Here is a 6,350-nt window from a genome sequence, read left to right on the forward strand (position 1 = left end):
CATCTCAGAATCGCTTGAGTCTCTGGAGAAACTTTAAATTTTAAAGCTGGAGGCAACCTAAGATGTCATCTGGCTATCCCAGCCTCCATAGCTTTTATTTTATTAAGATGAGAAAACCAGTTCATAGACATTAAATGATTGGCTCACATTAGTGGATGAACCAGAACAAAAAAATGCAAGTACTAAAGACTTCTGGTATTCTTGGATCTAGGGATCAGTGGCTTACCTAGATTTTATGTTTAAGTTGATCAGATCAATCCATAACAGGTTTCCTGGAATTTTACTAGGTGTTTGGAATGTTCTAGATAGGTGGCAAATATATGTTTTATCAGTCCAATTATTATGGATATATTTTTACTTTTTCAGTTATTGGACACCTCATAGAACATCAGATGATTAGCGTAGCCAAGATTGCAGTTGCTACCTCTGCTTTCTCTATTTAGTCTCCTTTGCTGATTTCTTCTCTAGGTGCTGCTTAAACACATCTATTTCACCATGTTTATGTCTTTAGTCCATTTATCAATTTACATCCTCATACCAGTGAAATTCCCATGACTTCCATATTAAAGCCTCTCATACCCATATTCTCAGCCCTGAGAACACTTTACCAAACAGGAAGTAACTATTTCCAACTGTCTGATAGATCTATGTATGTGCCATCATTTGTCATGGTGTCTTAAGTCCAAAATCGGATAATTTCCTACCATATCATCCCCTTTCTAACAAAGGCAGCCTACCACATATTGTTTCATTCAACCAATCAATCAATCTTGGATTTATGCTCCACCTCTCCTTTCTTACTTCTCATGGAAGTAGCCATTAAACACTATCAATTCTCCCTCAGAAATGTCTCTTAGGCCAGGCGCGGTGGCTCACACCTGTAATCCCAGCACTTTGGGAGGCTGAGGCGGGTGGATCACCTGAGGTTGGGAGTTCAAGATCAGCCTGACCAACATGGAGAAACCCCATTTCTACTAAAAATACAAAAATTAGCCAGGCATGGAGGCACGCACCTGAATTCCCAGCTACTCAGGAGGCAGAGGCAGGGGAATCGCTTGAACCTGAGAAGAAGAGGTTGCAATGAGCTGAGGTAAATCCATTGCACTCCAGTCTGGGCAACAAGAGAGAAACTCCATCTCAAAAAAAAAAAAAAAAAAAAAGAACTTAGTTTCTGTAGTTATCCTCACTGACTATCAGTGACTACCCTTTAAAAAAAAGTTATGATTGCTAAAGAATAACATTTAAAAATTAAAATTAAGAGGGGAAAAATGCCTAATGTGTTGTCATACATTTGAAAAGAAGGCCGTGATGTTTATATTAAAATTCCATATTATAGTGATCATTCACTATAAGTTATATTATTATGTATAGATTTTAAATCTCTCATATGAAAAATTTCTGCCAAATATAATATTAATAAATGTGGATAAAATAGAACACAGTTGTTAATTGAAGTTATTATCCCTTAATATGAAATTTACAAAGTGTTATGAACTAGCAGGTGTGACTTTGAATTATGGGTCAGCAAATATCTCTCTTTCCATCCCATTGAGGGCACAGTGTACTTTACCACCTCCTTAATTTTGAGCTTGGCCATGTAACTAGCCTTGGCCTATAGAACATTGGCCGATTTGACCCAGGTAGAGGCCTTACATGAGGTTTGGCTTGGCCCTTGTGCTCTAGTGCTCCATCATGAGAGGAACATGGGGCAAGTAGCTACTGCCCTTCAATCTGGGCCCTAGAATGAACACATGTGAAATACACCTGAACCCAGCCCACAGACTGGAAGTAAGTTCAGTCAATCCACAGACTGAAGAAGAGCTACCAAGCCAAGTCTTTTCTAGCCCAGTGAGATCTCATTAGACCTGCAGGTCTGTGAGCATAAATATAAATCCTTTTGTTGTATATCCTGAGGTTTTGGGATGTTTTGTTACACAGCATCATCATGGCAATATCTGACTAATATAAAAGCAATGAATAAAACAAATAAAAAGTGAGATATTCCATAGTTCACATGACAGAATCATTTTTCCTTTCTGGACATCAGTTTATCTTGCATATCATGTTCAAAATCAAATCTAAATTCAAACTTTAATAATAACAGCTGCAATTCTTATTATTACTTACTATGTACCAGGCACTTAAAAGGATTATTTTATTTAATCTTCCCAACAACACTTTTAGATACTATTATCCCCATTCTATAGAATGGCTTATAAAAATGACTCAGCTCCTGGCTCCCTCTCTCCCACATCTAAAACTACTCTCTCCTTTCATGTCCCCACTGACCTCTTAATTATTTGGACTTACCGGTTGTCCACCTGCCCAACCTCACGGACCAGTATATAGTCTAGAATGCTTTCTTCTTTCCCCACATTTGCCTGGTTATCTCCTCCTCATCCTTCAGCTCTCAAAAGAGGCATTTAGGATCTGCCCCAAATTGCATCAGGTCCTTTGTTCTATGTACTGATTTCTTATTGTTGCTTTAACAAATTAGCATCAACCTAGTGGCTTAAAACAATACAAATTTAGGCTGGGTGCGGTGGCTCATGCCTGTAATCCCAGCACTTTGGGAGGCAGAGGTGGGCTTATCACCTGAGGTCAGGACTTCAGGACCAGCCTGGCCAACATCGTGAAACCCTGTCTCTACTAAAATACAAAAAAATTAGCCAGGCATGATGGCGAGTGCCTGTAATCCCAGCTACTGGGGAGGCTGAGGTAGGAGACTCACTTGAACCCGGGAGGTGGAGGTTGCAGTGAGCCGAGATCGTGACATTGCACTCCAGCCTGGTCTAAAGAGTGAGACTGAAAACAAAAAACAAACAAAACAAAAACCACAAATATTATCTTAAAATTCTGGAGGTCAGAAGTCTTGAAGTCAACGTATTGACAGGGCTGCATCCCTTCTGAAGGCTCTGGGAATGAACAAATTCCTTGTCTTTTCCAGATTCTAAAGGTTGCCCAAATACCTTGGCTCATGACTCCTTCCTCAGTCTTCAGAACCAGAAAGTGGCATCCTCAAATCTCTTCCTCTTCCTCACCAAACCCTTACCATTTCTCCTTTTGCCACGTCTGCCTCTAACCCTTTTGCCTTCCTCTCTTAAGGACCCTCGTGATCACATTGGGCCCACCAAGATATTTCAGGATAATCTCATTTGATGAGCCTTAATCACACCTACAGAGTCCTTTTTGCCATGTAAGGTGACAGAGTCACAGGTTCATGGATTATAATGTATATAACTTTGAGGGCCATTGTTTTAACTACCGCAATGTACATTCTCATATTTCTCATAGTATTTCCGTAACATTTATCACAATTTCCGAGTTTTTTTGCATGATTATTGATTAATATCTGTCTCCTCTTTGTCACTTGAGAACAAAGACTGTGTCTTATTCATTATATATCCATCTCATTGCTCAATGCTTGGCACATGGTAAAACCTCAAAAAATATCTGTCCACTGAATCAATGAATGAACAAGTCAACACTGATATACAACTGCTCCCAATGTCGTTATACTTTCAATTGGTATTAATAAAAATATAAAATTCAGAATAAAGAACATGAACATGGTAGTTTGTTCACTGTGGTTGGCCACTCAAAACCACTGGGAATGTTTTGCTTGGTTCTGTGAACCATACTTCAAATGTGAAAGAGACAAATTGGGGCATATATTTAAAGGAAGGCAGCAGGATGGCGAAGGAACTAAAAACTATTATGCAAAACTGAGAGTTTATAATGTTTACGGCTGAAGCAGTAGAGATAAATAAGGGTGTCAAGCAAAGGAAAACCTATCATCAAAACTACAATCCCTACTATTATCATGGCAGCAGTTGGGTGGGTGAGTTTTGAAAAGCATTATTTTTTTTAAGCAATAGTTTGCCTTAGCAGGTAACTTTGTAACATTTTCTCAGGTAATTATTCTTTAGAGAGATAAATTTAGTAGTCCTGATAAGCATACATAAAATTATTTTGAAATGATGGCTTAAATTGCACTTTGGCACTAATGGGATATTCAAGATAATTAATCTAACTATAGAACAAAATTCTGATGTTGCAACAACACTTACTATTAACTTTACTCCTTAAAATCCTCACCAATGAAAAGAATCAAATATTTAAAAATATGAACTAGTTTCTAGAGAGTATATTTCCTTCTTCTTCTTTTTTTGTTTGAGATGGAATCTTACTGTGTCGTCCAAGATGGAGTGCGGTGGCACCATCTTGGGTCACTGCAACCTCTGCCTCCCGGGTTCAGGTGATTCTCTTGCCTCAGCCTCCCTTCTCCTGCCTCAGCCTCCTGAGTAGCTGAGACTACAGGTTCGTGCCACCACACCCAGCCAATTGTTTTTGTATTTTTGGTAGAGATGAGGTTTCTCCAGGTTGGCCAGGCTGCTCTCAAACTCCTGACCTCAGGTGATCCACCCGCCTCGGCCTCCCGAAGTGCTGGGATTACAGGTGTGAGCCATCTCGCCCAGCCTAGAGAGTATATTTCTTATACGAGGAAGTGATCGCCTCCTTCTCTAATGCTAGGTGCAATATCTGTCCAAAGTTTTTTGGTTTTTTGTGGGGGTTTTTTGCCCAAATTAAGGTTGGCCAGACATTTTGTGAGAGTCTTTGCATACTGGTTCTAAGATTTGATGCTTAGAACTATAGGCGTCTTTTTTGTATTATCAGAATAACACAGATTCTTGGATCTAGGAAATGTGTTTCCAAATATTTTCATATGCTGTACCATCATTTGGATATTTTATCACTTATGTTGTATTTCTTTATTCATTCATTTATTCAACAAATATTGATAGAGTGTCTACAATGTGCCAGGCTCTGTTGTAGGAACTGGGAAAATACTGGTGAAAATAAAACAAATAAAAATTCCTCCCCTCAGGGCCAGGATTCTGGGGGTGGTGGGGAAGCAATGGAAAATAAAAATTTAAAAATGCAAAACAGTGTAAGATAGATAGTGGTAAGTACTATGGAGAAAAATAAAGCTGAGAAAGAGGATTAGAGTTCTTTTGGGGTACAGAAGTGAGACAATAGGGTTGCAGTTTCTGATATGGTGGTACAAAAATGTGATAAAGATCTAAAGAAGGTGAAGAAGTGAATGAAATGGGTGTCTGGTGGCAGGTTTCTAGGCAGAGGAGCAGCCTGTGCAATGAGAGTATGCTTGGTGTTCTCCAGCCAAAGCGAGGACACCAGTGTGGCTGGAGCAGAGTGGATGGGGATGTATGGAAAGGGAGACACAGGTGAAGTAAACTTAAGGGTCAGTATTATTTCAGGTAGGGGCTTGAAGATATTTGTGAAGACCTTCACTTATAATTGGAGTAAGGTGGGAAGTCACTGGAGGTTTTTGTCTCAGTCTCTATCCGTTTGCTATGTAGGGAGACTGTAATAGGGTCAAGGTGTTTGTAGGATAGTCAGAAGTCTAGTGGGATAATCTGGGTGAGAGATGACAGTGGTTTCAAGCATGGTGTTAGTTATATTGGTGGTGGCTAGTGGTCAGGTTTCCATCATAGTTAGAACTTACGGGAACTGCTGATGGATGGGATGTGGGTCAAGGTTGACTCCAAGGTTTTTGGCCTGAGAAAAGGGAAGCCTGGAGTTATTAACTAAGAGGTAGAGGAGCAGGATTGGAGAGATTAGGTGTATTTCTTGATTAGGTACAAATCTCCTGTGATTGTACTCAGGTATAGTGAAACTCTAGAGGTAAAGGAAAGTTTAGAAATCAACTTTAAGTAGGTAATGCAATAAGAGTAACATTGAGGTAGGGGGCTATATTTCACTTTATAGCCATTAAATGGTTTACATTTAAGTCTGATGAACCTTAGGATTTTTTTTTTTTTTTTTTTTTTTTTTTTGAGTTGGAGTCTTGCTCTTTCTCCCAGGCTGGAGTGCAGTGGCACGATCTTGGTTCACTGCAACCTCCAACTCCCAGGTGCAAGCAATTCTCCTGCCTCAGCCTCCCAAGTAGCTGGGATTACAGGCGCCCGCCACCACACCTGGCTAATTTTTGTATTTTTAGTAGAGACGGGGCTTCACCATATTGACCAGGCTGGTCTCAAATTCCTGAGCTCAGGTGATCCGCCCGCCTCGGCCTCCCAAAGTGCTGGGATTACAGGCGTGAGCCACTATGCCCAGCTGAACCTCAGGATCTTTAACTTCTTTCTGATCGGGGATGAACAAAGGTATGAAACACATGAATAAAGAGCTATGCAGGCAAAACCCAGTCATAGGCACCATCTCTCTTCATTATGAATTAGGGTAATCAAATTTTAATTTTGCAAAATTATAATTTTTTAAATCATAGCTACTTTTGTACTCAAGTGTGATTGAGTATTATATATGATGGA

Source organism: Symphalangus syndactylus, chromosome 7, assembly GCF_028878055.3.
Source record: "Symphalangus syndactylus isolate Jambi chromosome 7, NHGRI_mSymSyn1-v2.1_pri, whole genome shotgun sequence".
Lineage (NCBI taxonomy): Eukaryota > Metazoa > Chordata > Mammalia > Primates > Hylobatidae > Symphalangus > Symphalangus syndactylus.